At 44.1% G+C, this 19,066-nt stretch overlaps 1 protein-coding gene across 2 annotated transcripts in view; it reads right to left on the bottom strand.

The window, feature by feature from the left end:
- LOC112264633 (trafficking protein particle complex subunit 9-like) overlaps positions 1 to 19,066 on the bottom strand; it is a 322,924-nt gene that overhangs the window by 83,173 nt on the left and 220,685 nt on the right. The window lies entirely within an intron of this gene.

The following is a 19,066-nucleotide window of genomic DNA, read 5'->3' as shown; positions in this document are numbered from 1 at the left end:
TTGGAGTGGGTCTAGGGTGTCAGGTAGGGTGGAGGTGATATGGTCCTTGACTAGTCTCTCAAAGCACTTCATGATGACGGATGCGAGTGCTACGGGCGGTAGTCGTTTAGCTCAGTTACCTTAGCTTTCTTGGGAACAGGAACAATGGTGGCCCTCTTGAAGCATGTGGGAACAGCAAACTGGTATAGGGATTGATTGAATATGTCCGTAAACACACCGGCCAGCTGGTCTGCGCATGCTCTGAGGGCGCGGCTGGGGATGCCGTCTGGGCCTGCAGCCTTGCGAGGGTTAACACGTTTAAATGTCTTACTCACTTCGGCTGCAGTGAAGGAGAGACCGCATGTTATCGTTGCAGGCCGTGTCAGTGGCACTGTATTGTCCTCAAAGCGGGCAAAAAAGTTATTTAGTCTGCCTGGGAGCAAGACATCCTGGTCCGTGACTGGGCTGGGTTTCTTCCTGTAGTCCGTGATTGACTGTAGACCCTGCCACATGCCTCTTGTGTCTGAGCCGTTGAATTGAGATTCTACTTTGTCTCTGTACTGGCGCTTAGCTTGTTTGATAGCCTTGCGGAGGGAATAGCTGCACTGTTTGTATTCAGTCATGTTACCAGACACCTTGCCCTGATTAAAAGCAGTGGTTGGCGCTTTCAGTTTCACGCGAATGCTGCCATCAATCCACGGTTTCTGGTTAGGGAATGTTTTAATCGTTGCTATGGGAACGACATCTTCAACGCACGTTCTAATGACCTCGCACACCGAATCAGCGTATTCGTCAATGTTGTTGTCTGACGCAATACGAAACATCTCCCAGTCCACGTGATGGAAGCAGTCTTGGAGTGTGGAATCAGCTTGGTCAGACCAGCGTTGGACAGACCTCAGCGTGGGAGCTTCTTGTTTTAGTTTCTGTCTGTAGGCAGGGATCAACAAAATGGAGTCGTGGTCAGCTTTTCCGAAAGGGGGGCGGGGCAGGGCCTTATATGCGTCGCGGAAGTTAGAGTAACAATGATCCAGGGTCTTTCCACCGCTGGTTGCGCAATCGATATGCTGATAAAATTTAGGGAGTCTTGTTTTCAGATTAGCCTTGTTAAAATCCCCAGCTACAATGAATGCAGCCTCCGGCGACACTAGGTTTTATAAACAAAAGTATAGCTAGCTGACAGTATGTTTCACCAACAGAAGAAAATCTAGCTGACAGTACGTATCAACAACAGAAGGCTCGCTGACATAACGTTTAGCAAGCAGTAGTATAGCAAGCTGAGAGTACGTTTCACCAATAGTAGTATAACTAGCTGACAGTACGTTACAACAACAGTAGCTAGCTGACATTTTGTAGGTTTCACCAACAGTAGTATAGCTAACTGACATGTTCCACCTATAGCAGTATAGCTAGCTAACAGTATGTTTCACCGACAGTAGTATAGCTAACTAACATGTTTCACGTATAGTAGTAAAGCTAGCTTACATGATATTTCACCAATCGCAGTACTGTCAGCTGACAGTAAATATCAACAACAGTAGGCTAGCTGACAAAACGTTTAGCAAGCAGTAATATAGCTAGCTGACAGTGGTACAGCTACCCGACACTAGGTTTCATAAACAAAAGTATAGCTAGCTGACAGTATGTTTCACCAACAGAAGAAAAGCTAGGTGACATTAAGTTTCACCAACAGTAGTATAACTAGCTGACAGTTGTAAGGATTTAGGATTAATGCATTTCAACCCGCTACCATATTACTTAAGATTGAATTGTTTGAACAACAGCTGCTTTGTCTTTATCTGTGTGTGTGTGTGTGTGTGTGACAAGAACTGAGTAACATGGTGTGAATAGCATGTTGCAAAGTGGTGTACTGTTTGCTACATTTGCCTTGTCTGTCTGTGTGACAATATTGAGCACTTGGTGTGACTTGCTGCATGTTACAAAGTTGTGGTTAATCAGGTATAGGGAGGGGTGGTCATCACGAGGTTTAACTGATATGGAAAAATACTGAACAACACAATAGCAGGAACTGAGCAACTGTTACAACTAGGGTGTGATACCAGAAGAATGAGAATCTATACATCGACAGAGGGTGAACTCCAAGAAGCGCCAAGAGGCTAGGACTAGTCTCAGCGCCTGCGATAGGCTGAGCAAGTCTAAACCACACTCAGCCTCTACTGTGATAGGTCAACAGACAGGTTGGAACTATGTCTATCACAGTATAAGAACAGCTGTTTACGTACATCCTGTCAGTTCTTTGTTTGCCCCGCGAGGTGGGACAGAGCCCGTATATAAGAAAATTGCATTTACCTTTTATTGCTTGAATTTAATTAAAGATAATTAACGACAGATTCTGACTTTTATTCTTCCTGATACCGGATTCGAAAGACGCAACTCTAACACAATACGTTTCACCAACAGTAGTATAGCTAGCTGACGTGTTCCACAAACAGTAGTATAGCTAGCTGACAGTAGATTTCACCAATAGTAGTACAGCTAGCTGACAATGTTTCACTAACAGAAGTAGAGAGAGCTGACAATGTTTCACCACTAGTAGTCTAGGTAGCTTTCATGTTTCACCAACCACAGTGTAACTAGCTGACAGTACATTTCACCAAAAGTAGTACAGCTAACTGACAGTACGTTTCACCAACAGTAGTATAGTATAGCTAGCTGACAGTACGTTTCACCAACAGTAGTATAGCTAGCTGACATGTTCCACCAACAGTAATATAGCTAGCTTACATGATATTTCACCAACAACAGTATAGCCAGCTGACAATACGTATCAACAACAGTAGGCTAGCTGTCAAAATGTTTAGCAAGCAATATTATAGCTAGCTGACAGTACGTTTCACCAACAGTAATATAGCTAGCTGACATAATGTTTCACCAACAGTAGGATAGTATAGCTAGCTGACAGTGGTACAGCTACCCAACACTAGGTTTCATTAATAAAAGTATAGCTAGCTGACAGTATGTTTCACCAACAGAAGAAAAGCTAGCTGACATTACGTTTCACCAACTCCAGAAAAGCTAGTGGACAGTATGTTTCACCAATAGTAGATAGCTGACAGTACGTTTCCCCAACAGTAGTATAGCTAGCTGACATGTTCCACAAACAGTAGTATAGCTAACTGACAATGTTTCAAGTATAGTAGTAAAGCTAGCTTACATGTTCCAACAACAGTAATATAGCTAGCTTACATGCTATTTTGCCAACAGCAGTATAGCCAGCTGACAGTACATTTCACCAAAGGAAGTAAAGCTAGCTGACATAATGTTTCACCTGCAGTAGTATAATTAACTTACATGATGTTTCACCAACAGCAGTATAGCTAGCTGACAGTACTTTTCACCAACAGTAGTATAGCTAGCTGACATATTCCACCAACAGTAATATAGCTAGCTTACATTATTTATTTTTTACCAACAGCAGTATAGCTAGCTGACAGTACATTTCACCAAGAGTAGTATAGCTAGCTTACATGTACTTTCACCAACAGTAGTATTGCTGACTTACATGATTATTCACCAACAGCATTATAGCTAGCTGACAATACTTCAACAACAATAGCCTAGCTAACATGATGTTTCACCAGCAGTAATACAGCTAGCTGACAGTACATTTCACCAACAGCAGCATAGCTAGCTGACATGTTACCCCAACATTAGGCTAGTTTCGATAACGGACAGTGGAATAGCTAGCTGACATGTTACCCCAACATTAGGCTAGTTTCGATAACGGACAGTGGAATAGCTAGCTGACAATGTTTCACCAACAGTAGTGTAGCTAGTTGACAATGTTTCACCATCAGATGTATAGCTAGCTAACAGTACGTTTCACCAACAGTAGTATAGCATAAATACAGGACTAAGAATGAATACTACTACACCAGCTGCAATGCTCGTCTGATGTGGCAGGGCTTGCAAATAATTACAGACTACAAAGTGAAGCACAGCCACGAGCTGCCCATTGACATAAGCCTACCAGATGAGCTAAATGACTGCTAGGCGCACTTCGAGGCAAGCAACACTGAAGCATGCATGAGACCACCAGCTGTTCCGGATGACTGTGAGATCACTCTCGCAGTAGCCTATGTAAGACCTTTAAGCAGGTCAACATTCACAAGGCCGCAGGGCCAGGCGGATTACCAGGATGTGTACTCCGAGCACGAGCTGACCAACTGGCAAGTGTCTTCACTGACATGTTCAACCTGTCCCTGGCCGAGTCTGTAATACCTACATGTTTCAAGCAGACCACCATATCCCTGTGCCCAAGAAAACCAAGGTAACCTGCCTAAATGACTACCAACCTTTAGCACATCACGTCTGTACCCATGAGGAGCTTTGAAAGGCTGCTCATGGCTCACATCAACACCATCATCCCATAAACCCTAGACCCACTCCAATCTCCATACCTCTCCAACAGCTCCACAGATAGCTCAATCTCTAATGCACTCAACACTGCCCTTTCCCACCTGGACAAAAGCAACACCTACGTGAGAATGCTGTTCATTGACCACAGCTCAGCATTCAACACCATCACTCCAGGTCATCTATAAGTCTCTACTAGGTAAAGCCCCGCCTTATGTCAGCTCACTGGTCACCATAGCAGCACCCACCCGTAGCACGCGCTCCAGCAGGAATACTTCACTGGTCATTCCCAAAGCCAACTCCAACTCTGATGCACCACTCCATCACTCTCCTTGGTTAAATAGCCCTTACACAGCCTGGTAGTGTGTTTTGGGTCATTGTTCTGTTAAAAAAATGATAGTCCCATAAAGTGCGAACCAGACGGAATGGGGTATCCCTGCAGAATGCTGTGGAAGACATGCTGGTTAAGTGTGCCTTGAATTCTAAATAAATCACAGAGAGTGTCACAAGGAAAGCACCCCCACACCATCACACTTCCTCCTCCATGCTTCACGGTGGGAACCAGATATGCGAATATCATCCGCATCACCTACTCTGTCACAAGACACAGCGGTTGGAACCAAAAATCTAACATTTGGACTCATCAGACCAAAAGGACATATTTCCACCGGTCTAATGTCCATTGCTCGTGTTTCTTGGCCCAAGCAAGTTTCTTCATCTCATTGGTGTCCTATAGTAGTGGTTTTGTTGCAGCAATTTGACCATGAAGGCCACGCAGTCCCCAATGAACAGTTGATGTTGAGATGTGTATATTATTGGACTGGTTCTTCTTTTCCTGTGGAGGTCCTCATGAGAGCCAGTTTCATCATAGCGCTAGATGGTTTTTGCGACTGCACTTGAAGAAACTTTCAAAGTTCTTGAAATGTTCCAGATTGACTGACTTTGTCTTAAAGTAATGGACTGTCAATTCTCTTAGCTTATTTGAGCTGTCCTTGCCAAAATATGGACTTTGTCTTTTACTAAATAGGGTTTATCTTCTGTATACCCCCCTTACCTTGTCACAACACAACTGATTGGCATTAAGACAAAAGAAATTCCACAAATGTACTTTTAACAATGCACACCTGTTAATTGAAATGCATTCCAGGTGACTACCTTATGAAGCTGGCTGAGAGAATGCCGAGAGTGTGCAAAGTTGTCATCAAGGCAAAGGGTGGCAATTTGAAGAATCTGAAGTATAAAATATATTTTGATTTGTTTAACTTTTTCAGTTACTACATGATTCCATGCGTTATTTAATAGTTTTGATGTCTTCACTATTATTCTACAATGTAGAAAACAGTAAAAATAAAGAAAAACCCTGGAATGAGTAGGTGTGTCCAAACTTTTGACTGGTACTGTACATTACCTCATTTACCTCGACTAACCTGTACCCACGTACATTGAGTCAGTACCGGTACTCCCTGTATATAGCCTTGTTATTGTTATTTTATTGTTGCTCTTTTATTTTTTTACTTTAGTTAATTTAGTAAATATTTCTTACATTTTATTTTTCTTTAAACTGCATTGTTGGTTAAGGGCTTGTAAGTAAGCATTTCAAGGGTAAGGTCTACTACACCTGTTGTATTTGGCGCATGTGACAAATACAATTTGATTTGCCAGTACATTTCACCAACAGCAGTATAGCTAGCTGACAATATGTTTCACCACCAGTAGGCTAGTTTAGCTAGCTGACAGTTTGTTTTACTAACAGTAGTATAGCCAGCTGACCGTACGTTTCACCAACAGCAGTATAGCTAGCTGACAGTACGTTTCACCAACAGTAGCATAGCTAGCTGACAGTACGTTTCACCAACAGTAGCTAGCTGACCACATTTCATGGTCTCTGCTTCAAATGATAACAGCTTGTCTACAGTATGAGTCTTCCACAGTTCTTAAAAAAATGTGTTTCACCCCATTTTCCCATTTTAGCGCGTGATTGATAGCCTGGTTAAACCAGACTGAATGCTGCACTAAGTGCAAAGTTCAGTCTGGTTTAACCAGGCTATGTGATGGATGGTGCTGGTTGGAGGAGAGGAGTATAAACAAAGCAGAAATCATCTGTGAAGTCTGTGGCAGTGAAACACACAATCTGGCTCAGTGAAACGGCTTTGACACATTATAGCAACACACACCACACACACACGGCTGTGTTTCGTTTAGAAATGTCAGGTAATTTGTCTTTCAGGGATGTAAAGGTCGCCTCTGGGGAAACTCTTATTTCCGTTACAGAAATCAATGAAAGGAGGGGTTTTATTTGATGGAAAGTGGAGAAACGGGGAAACAGGGCTGGGAAATGGCTTAACAATAAAGTAAGTAAAAGGTCCTCTGTGGCTAAGCTGGAGAACATAGAAAATAAATAGATGTTCAGGTCATGAAAATACTTCAGCTGTTTCAAACAACACCATAACACGAGACTAGTTTCAGAACGACAACGCTCTGGTAAACAGTGGATAGCTGTGCTATTTATTTATATGCTGGGATACTCATAATAAGACCTGGGGCAGTTGGCAAGTTGATATAGACTGTCCAAAGAGAAGGGACGGATCAGGAGGATGGTGTGGCATAGCTACTGTGGAACGTGATGGACATGGAATCTCTGGTTGATCGTAAGGAGGGTTGATGGACAGAGTCTGGGTGACAGGGCTGAAAAACAGGCAGATAAATGGGGCAGCTCCTGACACTGCACAGCATCGCCCCTGATTTACACCACCTCATTGGCCGCTTGCCAAGGGGGTGTTGGCCTCCACCCTTCACACAACTATTTAGGCCCTGTTTAGTATGGGGGACCTGTTCCTCTCAGCAGTCCCCTTACTTCTCCTCAGCCCCTTCAATCAACCCCTTACTGTCAGGGCTAGACTGCTGAGACCCATGAGACCAACAGTATTTAAGTAAGCCCCTCTCTCCTGTGTTGTCATCAGGAGAGTGATAGGGCCATTGGGAACTTATGTAGAGGGGACTAAAAAGCCTGTGAAAAACCTGGATCAGGATGACACCATGATCCTCACACGGAGGCCATCTTCTTCCTCCCTGAATACACTACCTCCATCCCAGCCTTACCTCTGCTGCTGACTCAGGAACACAAGACTGTCTTGATTGTGTGTGTGTCTCCAACAATCTATCTAGCCATCCCCAGTCCAATCTCATGGTCAGGAAGGGTGTACAGTCCCATCCAGCACCACCATGGTGCTCTTCCTCCTGGCGTGTGGACTCCTGACCAGAGCCTTAAAGGTACATTACCCCCCTAAGAAGTCCCAGGTGTGTACTGAGCACCCAGCTGCCTGTAACCACTCCAAATGGCCATCTGTCTGAGCAGACATACAAGCACGCACATACGCACACATGCAAATCAAATCAAATCAAATTTTATTTGTCACATACACATGGTTAGCAGATGTTAATGCGAGTGTAGCGAAATGCTTGTGCTTCTAGTTCCGACAATGCAGTAATAACCAACAAGTAATCTAACTAACAATTCCAAAACTACTGTCTTATACACAGTGTAAGGGGATAAAGAATATGTACATAAGGATATATGAATGAGTGATGGTACAGAGCAGCATAGGCAAGATACAGTAGCTGATATCGAGTACAGTATATACATATGAGATGAGTATGTAAACAAAGTGGCATAGTTAAAGTGGCTAGTGATACATGTATTACATAAGGATGCAGTCGATGATATAGAGTACAGTATATACGTATGCATATGAGATGAATAATGTAGGGTATGTAAACATTATATAAGGTAGCATTGTTTAAAGTGGCTAGTGATATATTTACATTATTTCCCATCAATTCCCATTATTAAAGTGGCTGGAGTTGAGTCAGTGTCAGTGTCAGTGTGTTGGCAGCAGCCACTCAATGTTAGTGGTGGCTGTTTAACAGTCTGATGGCCTTGAGATAGAAGCTGTTTTTCAGTCTCTCGGTCCCAGCTTTGATGCACCTGTACTGACCTCGCCTTCTGGATGATAGCGGGGTGAACAGGCAGTGGCTCGGGTGGTTGATGTCCTTGATGATCTTTATGGCCTTCCTGTAACATCGGGTGGTGTAGGTGTCCTGGAGGGCAGGTAGTTTGCCCCGGGTGATGCGTTGTGCAGACCTCACTACCCTCTGGAGAGCCTTACGGTTGAGGGCGGAGCAGTTGCCGTACCAGGCGGTGATACAGCCCGCCAGGATGCTCTCGATTGTGCATCTGTAGAAGTTTGTGAGTGCTTTTGGTGACAAGCCGAATTTCTTCAGCCTCCTGAGGTTGAAGAGGCGCTGCTGCGCCTTCTTCACGATGCTGTCTGTGTGAGTGGACCAATTCAGTTTGTCTGTGATGTGTATGCCGAGGAACTTAAAACTTGCTACCCTCTCCACTACTGTTCCATCGATGTGGATAGGGGGTGTTCCCTCTGCTGTTTCCTGAAGTCCACAATCATCTCCTTAGTTTTGTTGACGTTGAGTGTGAGGTTATTTTCCTGACACCACACTCCGAGGGCCCTCACCTCCTCCCTGTAGGCCGTCTCGTCGTTGTTGGTAATCAAGCCTACCACTGTTGTGTCGTCCGCAAACTTGATGATTGAGTTGGAGGCGTGCGTGGCCACGCAGTCGTGGGTGAACAGGGAGTACAGGAGAGGGCTCAGAACGCACCCTTGTGGGGCCCCAGTGTTGAGGATCAGCGGGGAGGAGATGTTGTTGCCTACCCTCACCACCAGGGGGCGGCCCGTCAGGAAGTCCAGTACCCAGTTGCACAGGGCGGGGTCGAGACCCAGGGTCTCGAGCTTGATGACGAGCTTGGAGGGTACTATGGTGTTGAATGCCGAGCTGTAGTCGATGAACAGCATTCTCACATAGGTATTCCTCTTGTCCCGATGGGTTAGGGCAGTGTGCAGTGTGGTTGAGATTGCATCGTCTGTGGACCTATTTGGGCGGTAAGCAAATTGGAGTGGGTCTAGGGTGTCAGGTAGGGTGGAGGTGATATGGTCATTGACTAGTCTCTCAAAGCACTTCATGATGACGGATGTGAGTGCTACGGGGCGGTAGTCGTTTAGCTCAGTTACCTTAGCTTTCTTGGGAACAGGAACAATGGTGGCCCTCTTGAAGCATGTGGGAACAGCAGACTGGTATAGGGATTGATTGAATATGTCCGTAAACACACCGGCCAGCTGGTCTGCGCATGCTCTGAGGGCGCGGCTGGGGATGCCGTCTGGGCCTGCAGCCTTGCGAGGGTTAACACGTTTAAATGTCTTACTCACCTCGGGTGCAGTGAAGGAGAGACCGCATGTTTTCATTGCAGGCCGTGTCAGTGGCACTGTATTGTCCTCAAAGCGGGCAAAAAGTTATTTAGTCTGCCTGGGAGCAAGACATCCTGGTCCGTGACTGGGCTGAATTTCTTCCTGTAGTCCGTGATTGACTGTAGACCCTGCCACATGCCTCTTGTGTCTGAGCCGTTGAATTGAGATTCTACTTTGTCTCTGTACTGACGCTTAGCTTGTTTAATAGCCTTGCGGAGGGAATAGCTGCACTGTTTGTATTCAGTCATGTCACCAGACACCTTGCCCTGATTAAATGCAGTGGTTCGCGCTTTCAGTTTCACACGAATGCTGCCATCAATACATGGTTTCTGGTTAGGGAATGTTTTAATCGTTGCTATGGGAACGACATCTTCAACGCATGTTCTAATGAACTCGCACACCGAATCAGCGTATTCGTCAATGTTGTTGTCTGATGCAATACGAAACATCTCCCAGTCCACGTGATGGAAGCAGTCTTGGAGTGTGGAGTCAGCTTGGTCGGACCAGCGTTGGACAGACCTCATCGTGGGAGCTTCTTGTTTTAGTTTCTGTCTGTAGGCAGGGATCAACAAAATGGAGTCGTGGTCAGCTTTTCCGAAAGGGGGACGGGGCAGGGCCTTATATGCGTCGCGGAAGTTAGAGTAACAATGATCCAAGGTCTTTCCACCCCTGGTTGCGCAATCGATATGCTGATAAAATTTAGGGAGTCTTGTTTTCAGATTAGCCTTGTTAAAATCCCCAGCTACAATGAATGCAGCCTCCGGATAAATCGTTTCCAGTTTGCAGAGAGTTAAATAAAGTTCGTTCAGAGCCATCGATGTGTCTGCTTGGGGGGGGATATATAAGGCTGTGATTATAATCGAAGAGAATTCTCTTGGTAGATAATGCGGTCTACATTTGATTGTGAGGAATTCTAAATCAGGTGAACAGAAGGATTTGAGTTCCTGTATGTTTCTTTCATCACACCATGTCACGTTGGCCCATAAGGCATACGCCCCCGCCCCTCTTCTTACCAGAAAGATGTTTGTTTCTGTCGGCGCGATGCGTGGAGAAACCCGCTGGCTGCACCGCTTCGGATAGCGTCGTTCCAGTGAGCCATGTTTCCGTGAAACAAAGAACGTTACAGTCTCTGATGTCCCTCTGGAATGCTACCCTTGCTCGGATTTCATCAACCTTGTTGTCAAGAGACTGGACATTGGCAAGAAGAATGCTAGGGAGTGGTGCACGGTGTGCCCGTCTCCGGAGTCTGACCAGAAGACCGCCTAGTTTCCCTCTTTTCGGAATCGTCTTTTGGGTCGCTGCATGGAATCCACTCCGTTGTCCTGTTTGTAAGGCAGAACACAGGATCCGCGTCGCAAAAAACATATTCTTGGTCGTACTGATGGTGAGTTGACGCTGATCTTATATTCAGTAGTTCTTCTCGACTGTATGTAATGAAACCTAAGATGACCTGGGGTACTAATGTAAGAAATAACACGTAAAAAAACAAAAACCTGCATAGTTTCCTAGGAACGCGAAGCGAGGCGGCCATCTCTGTCGGCGCCGGAAGTTACACATGTAGAGCCAGTTGAAAAATATCTGTCTTATTAAATGATCTTCTGCTTTCTACAGCTGCCCCACCTCCCTCCCTCTCTCTCTCCTTTAATCTCTCCCTGCCAACCCAAACATTTGTCTTTCCATTCAGGGGTGAATTTTCATTCCGTTAAGACGGGTTCCCGGTGGTAGCCTGTTGTTGTGCGAGGGAGGGAAGGCCAAAGTCCTCTCTCTCTCTCTCTCTGTGTTTCTGTCATTCTCTCTACACCTCTCTGTCTTCTCATCTCTCTCACTGCTTAGCTACTGCCAGGTCTCAATACATAGGAGCTATATAGAGAACTGGTCAAAGTCTTGCACTAAATATGGTGCCATGTGGGACGCATGGCTCTCAGAGTCCCTGAGAGTCCCTGAGAGCCAGAGTTGCCTATGGAGGGTAACTCGGCATGTAGATATCTATTTATTTAACTCCAGTCTATTAAGCTGACGTGGAGACTCCCAACACAAGGTGTGCTACTTTGGCTTCAATTCAATAGTCAGTAGAGGAGCAGTAATCAATGAGGCTCTTTCCATAACGCTACGCCAGGCCGGCTGCAGAACACATAAACCCTGCCACCCTCTGGTTTCCTGGGCCCTGTTCAGGAAGATTGAAGTGTTATGAACATAGGACTATAACATGCTGCAGAACACAAACCCTGCTACTGCTGCAACTACTGCCACCTGCCCTGGCTGGGCCCGGTTCAATAGAAAGGAAATGGAATGTGTTTCCATGGCCAAGCAGACGCACACAAGCCTAAGATCACCATGCACAATACCAAGCGTCGGCTGGAGTGGTGTAACGCTCACCGCCATCGAACTCCGGAGGAGTGGAAACATGTTCTCTGGAGTGATGAATCACGCCTCACCATCTGGCAGTCCGAAGGACGAATCTGGGTTTGGCGGATGCCAGCAGAACTTTACCTGCCCGAATGAATAGTGCCAACTATAAAGTTTAGTAGAGGATGGTCTGGGTCTGTATGGTCTGTGTCTGTTTTTCATGGTTCAGGCCCCTTAGTTCCAGTGAAGGGATATTTTAACACTACAGCATACAATGACATTTTAGAAGATTCTGTGCTTCCAACTTTGTGGCCACAGTTTGGGTAAGGCACTTTCCTGTTTTCAGCATGACAATGCCCCCGTGCACAAAGCGAGGTCCATACAGAAATGGTTTGTCGAGATCAGTGTGGAAGAACTTGACTGGCCTGCACGGAGCCCTGACCTCAACCCCATCGAACACCACAACATCAGTGCCCGACCTCACTAATGCTCTTGTGGCTGAACGGAAGCAAGTCCCCGCAGCAATGTTTTAATATCTAGTGGAAAGCCTTCCCAGAAGAGTGGAGGCTGTTATAGCAGCAAAAGGGGGACCAATTCCATATTAATGCCCATGATTTTGGAATGAGATGTTTGACCAGCAGGTGTCCATATACCTTTGATCATGTAGTGTATTTGGAGATGGCCATGTGACAGATTTAAACAATAGTTTAAGGTTAAATCCAATTAATATGGCTCTATTCCTTCGCACTCATTCAATTACTCAGGATATTCTATTGCTCTCATGTAATGATATCTATCCATCTCTTTCTATCCCTTCATCTCTATCCCTCCATCTGTGACTCGTGCTCTGGAGGAGAAGACCCCTCCAGGTTTTTTGGAGCGTCAGTATCGTTTGTCACAGATAATCAGGACGACCAGCCAGTAACCTTCTGAAAAACAATAGGGGAAGAAACACCAAGCACACCAAGGTGCCTCGGATGACATTTACGCAGGGAGGTGTGTGTGTGTGGAACACTATCTGATAAAGTACATAGTTTTCTGCTGCTGCAGGCAGGTATGTGTCCAAAGTTGACCTCATTGCTGAAGTTGTATGCATATTTCCTATCCAGGGCAGCTGCCAAACAGACAGTAATCGATTCAGACACGCGTCCACGCGATTCTTGTTGAAAAATGGGCTTGAATTAACAAATCACTGTGAGAGGAGTCTGCCATTAAACCTGCTAAGTCAGCCAATAGTATTGATGTTGCTTTCTGCCCATGGAGAGGTCCAATAGTAGGCTGTGTAGAGAGCAGGGCAGGGGTGGCCAGTGTGACTCCCTGTTTAAAAAAAACAAACATTTTATACAATATATTTATTGGCATTGATTTTTTAAAAACAATTTAACCATCAGAAAAATCTGACACAGATAATGCCCTGTTATTCCTTCCACCTACACAAAACACCATGCTACATGAGGGCACATCGTGCAAAACCCTTCCCTCCCCAACACAGGAACACCTCCCTCCCTTCTCTCTACCGGTATTAGCTTCACTGATTAACAACAACAAAAAGAAACAGAATGACCTTCACATTCCATGCTAGAAAATAAATGATTCAACACAAAAACCAATAATAATAATACATTAATGAAGACCGTAGTAATGAGGCAGCTAAGGTGACGTCTCTAGAAACTGCTGAACGTCCCCCCAGACATCAGGAAATTCAAAGGGTTTATTACGTCAATTGTATGTCATTCTTTCAGATGGAATATAGGAAGATTGTTCTTTTAGCCACATCTGCTTGCTTGGCGGAGTGTCACTCTTCCATATAATAGCTGTGCATTTATTGGCTGCAATGACTGCTAATTTAATGAATCTGGATTTGCTACAAATATTAACTGGTAGAACAGAATCATCTCCAAGAAGAATAAGGAAAGGATCTAGTGGTACCGTCATATTAGTGACCTGTGATAAGATCTGAATCATGTCTTTCCAATAATTGCTTAGTTCAGGGCAGGACAAAAACATTTGAATAAGTGTGCCCACTCCCATTTTCCACCTTGGGCAAAATGTTGAATATTTAGAATTGATCTTATACAGTCTCTCTGGTGTAAAGTAGACCCTATGTAAAATATTGAATTGCATCAACTTGTGTTAAATTAAAGATGCTGAGCATCTAAAAAGTGCTCTCATCAACAATGAGACCAAGGTCATCATGCCACTTAATGCAAGCTTTCAGAGGTTCATCGTTCCCCAACAGAGCTTGAAGACCAGAGTACATGTAGGAAATGAAACCTTTCACCCCTTTCCTTTCCAGCCACAGTTGATTAGGTTTAGGTTTACTCATGAGCTGAATCCTACCTCCCTGCTGAGTGGCAATGTAATTCCTAACCTGTAGGTACTTGAAGAAATGAGTTTGAGGTAACTGAACATGAGATGCCAGTTGTTGAAAGGATAGTAGTCCACCTTCACTGTAGAGATTACCAAATGTTTTCCATCCTTTGTTGAACCAAGAAAATGTAATACCATCTCTCAGGGCTTTGGGTAAGATGGGGTTATTACAGAAAGGTGTTTGTTCATATATAGATCTAACCCCTTCTGCTTGTTTACAGACTTTAATCCATAGTGTTTTTAATGAAAGGGTTGTTTATGAGACCTAGCAAAGCTTTAGGTGGGCTAATATAATATACACACACACATACACACACACACACACATACATACTGTGGGGACAGTAATTATTGTCACCGTTGATAATGATGAGCAAAAATGACTGTATAAAATAAATAATAAAAATACTGAGCTATATCGTATGCTCACAATTTTTGGGAAATTATATTATTTTATACTAATACAATTGTTCAGAGAAAGATATGTTGTTTAAAGCAGCAATCAGCAGTTGAAACAATAACCAAATGTAGTCCCTGCCACTGTTTAAGCTAAAAAGCTGAATGATGGCTTATATTTTGGGTTCTGATGGGGTACGACAGTTAAACTAAGCTCATGAGGCATTTATAAGTTATATTCTTCAAGAACCAATGGGTACATATCAATAATGTATAAGTCCAATAATGTATGAAGCAACTGCAGGTTGCCCCTTTAGCAAGTAAGCAGGTTGCCCCTTTTGCAATTTCTGTACTCCAATCTCATAAAACACTTTAGATAAAGGTCCAGTGTACTTATCCTCTCAAGGTGAGGGTGCTGAAGTAAAGTAAAAAAGATGGGGTCAAAATTATTGGCACCCCTGTTTGTAATACTTCAGCACCCTCACCTCATATCTATCTATCTATATCTCTATCTATATCTATACACCCCACTCATATATATATATATAGATATAGATATATATATATATATCTATATATAGATATATATAGATATACACCCCCCACTCTATACATACACCCCCACTCTATACATACACCCCCACTCTATACATACACCCCCACTCTATACATACACCCCCACTCTATACATACACACCCCACTCTATACATACACACCCCACTCTATATATACACACCCCACTCTATATATACACACCCCACTCTATATATACACCCCACTCTATATATACACCCCACTCTATATATACAGTGTATTCAGACCCCTTCCCCTTTTCAACATTTTGTTATGTTACATTCTTATTCACTTATTCCCCCCCTCATCAATCCACACACAGTACCCCATAATGACAAAGTGAAAACAGGCTTTTAGAAATGTTTGCTAATTTATTAAAACAATTAAAAAAACACCTTAGACCCTTTGGAATGCATCCTGTTTCCATTGATCATCCTTGAGATGCTTCTACAACTTGGAGTCCACCTGTAGTAAATTCAATTGATTGGACATGATTTGGAAAGGCACACACCTGTCTATATAAGGTCCCACAGTTGACAGTGCATGTCAGAACAAAAACCAAGCCATGAGATCGAAAGAATTGTCCACAGAGTTCCGAGACAGGATTATGTCAAGGCACAGATCTGCGGAAGGGCACCAAAACATTTATGCAGCATTGAAGGTCCCCAAGAAGGTCCCCAAGTGGCCTCCATCATTCTTAAATGGAAGAAGTTTGAAACCCCCAAGACTACTTCCTAGAGCTGGTCGCCCGGCCAAACTGAGCAATCGGGGGAGAACTTGATGGTCACTCTAACAGAGCTCTAGAGTTACTCTGTGGAGATGGGAGAACCTTCTAGAAGGACAACCATATCTGCAGCACTCCACCAATCAGGCCTTTATGGTAGAGTGGCCAGACGGAAGTCACTCCTCAGTAAAAGGCACATGACAGCCTGCTTGGAGCCAAAAGTCCCCTAAAGACTCTCAGACCATGAGAAACAAGATTCTTCGGTCTGATGAAACCAAGATTGAAATCTTTGGCATAAATGCCAAGCGTCACATCTGGAGGAAACCTGGCACCATCCCTAAGGTAAAGCATGGTGGTGGCAGCATCATGCTGTGGAGATGTTTGTGTGCGGCATGGACTGGGAGACTAGTCAGGATCGAGGCAAAGCTGAACGGAGTAAAGTACAGAGAGATCTGTGATGAAAACCTGCTACAGAGTGCTCAGGACCTCAGACTGGGGTGAAGGTTCACCTTGCAACAGGACAACAACCCTAAGCACACATCCAAGACAACACAGGAGCGGCTTCGGGACAAGTCTCTGAATGTCCTTGAGTGCCCCAACAAAAGCCCAGACTTGAACCCAATCGATCATCTCTGGAGAGACCTGAAAATAGCTGTGCAGTGATGCTCCCCATCCAACCTAAAAGAGCTTGAGAGGATCTGCAGAAAAAAATGGGAGAAACTCTCCAAATACAAGTGTGCCAAGCTTGTAGCGTCATACCCAAGAAGACTCAAGGCTGTAATCGCTGCCAAAGGTGATTCAAAGTACTGAGTAAAGGGTCTGAATACTTGTGTTAATGTGATTTCAGTTTTACATATTTTCTAAATTTGCAAAAATAAAAAATAAAATGTTTTTGCTTGTCATTATGGGGTGTAGACTGATGAGGGGAAAAAAACAATGTAATCGATATTAGAATAAGGCTGTAACGTTAAAAAAATGTGGAAAAAGTCAAGGGGTCTGAATACTTTCAGAATACACTGTATATAAAGAACTACATGGCACACAAACTAAACTAGTAATTGATTGTAGAGAAAGTGTTGAAGAAGCGATGATGATAAACAGTGAAAAATAAAATAGGTTAATGCTTACAAAATAAAGAGAAATGCCACTGAAAAAGAAAAAGGGTAACTAATGGAATTGACCAAATGATTGTTTGTTGAGGCTCAGTGGAACGGAAAGAATCCAGATGAAAATGCTAACGTGGAAGTAATGCAGTGCAGCCTGTTTACCTGGCTACTTCATCCCCCTCCACACTGAAACAACACGAATAAAGAGACGTACCAGACACTTAAATACACCTTACATTGCCACTCTGTCAAATATCCTCTTCCCCGCCAAGGCATTAGAGACAGTGACTTTAAACACTAATATAGATGATCATATCAGTGTTTGTGTGGGTGTGTACACTCTGCTCTGTAGTAGCGAGGGTGTTGCTGCTCTGCCGCTGCCTAAAGGGGTAATCACTTCCTAACGGTCCCTAGCTCTATAGGGCGGACTCCCTCACTCCCCATTCAATAAGGCGCTGAGCAAACAGGAAGGCATAAAGACCCTTTCTGTTCCTGACACTTTCCCCGTTTCTCCTTTATTGGAAATGTCCACAATTAAATATTCATGGGTTACTATGGTAGTGTGAAGAAGTTCCATGTTGCTCAAGCTTTGAGGGGAGAGACAACAACAACAGCGCTCATGATGAAATCAGAAGCCCCCTTTCCATTACCCATCAACCTTTACGTAACCATAAGCTCTTTGTAAGAAGACCTCTGAGGAAACGAGTATCAGCCTCATCTTGTAAACTGAGAAAGGTTTTCTGTGGAGGGAAATAGTGTGCAAGTTACTGTGTCCTGGTGTGGCCCTAATATCCTCCATCAGACAACCAGTCCGCTTTACCTGGCTCTGTAATCTGTAATGTCAATATTATTTGTTTACAAACAGAAGATTGACAACACAACTGCTCCTCTCAACTGGCCACGTTCGCTCCAAAGCTTTGGGGAAACGGGCCCCGACTGGTTTACTGGGCTGTGTGAGCTAAGGAGAAGCAGGGGAGAACTAGGGGCAGAGGAGCGTGACAAAGTCAGTGTAGGATCATCTGTGTATTCAGCTCAAAATTAGGGGAGGAAGTAGCCAGCCAGCCCAGGGACGACACTAACTACCAGGATGATTTAGCTCCGACAGCTCTGTTCACGTTCAGCGCCTTTACCCATACAGCAGCTAGCTACAGCCTGTAGGCTATTGGAAGTCTGACTCCCTGGCAAGGCTAGACAGTAGATAGAAAGGGCTTCACTCTCAACCCAGTTCAGAGACATGACAGTGGAAGTCGGTTAGAAATGATACTGTCACCTTGTTTTGTAAAGGCACAAAATCATTGTAATTTACGAATGAATAAATGGCGCGTATGAGTTAATGATTCCGTTGACACATACAGTAGCTGATCATCAATGATATCTCGGGGCAAAGTGACTTCTGTCATTATCTATCATTAGGGACATAGTCGAGACATCCGGACAAATAGACCCTCATTAATCCAATTACACCTCACCACAGTCCACAGTGGAAAGCAAACGAAAAGAAGACACAGTATATCTGATTCATTGGAACTAGAGTCAAGAACAGTATCTTTATGATCTCTTCAAACATGGCCACAACCTAGAAAGACGATGCTTTACCCCACACTCAAAACACATACGAGAAACCATGTTGTACGACATGATTCACAGCTGAACACATCGCAGTAGGAAAATACAGTATACTTGACTGCAGCCTGTAGCCGTATGGTATTAAACGTGTCAGTCCACTCTGTGTAGTGATGGCTTGATCCTCAGGAAGAATGCTATAGAGAAGGCCTGTAATTGAGACCCTGGGATGACGTGCTCTTCAAAATGACAGAATCAACTTTCCTCAGAAAGTAATAGACCAGGAATTACATGAATACAATGCCAGAAGATGTGGA

The sequence above is a fragment of the Oncorhynchus tshawytscha genome, linkage group LG13, assembly GCF_018296145.1.
Source record: "Oncorhynchus tshawytscha isolate Ot180627B linkage group LG13, Otsh_v2.0, whole genome shotgun sequence".
NCBI classification, from domain to species: Eukaryota; Metazoa; Chordata; class Actinopteri; order Salmoniformes; family Salmonidae; genus Oncorhynchus; species Oncorhynchus tshawytscha.
This window is presented reverse-complemented; position numbering and strand designations above follow the sequence as displayed.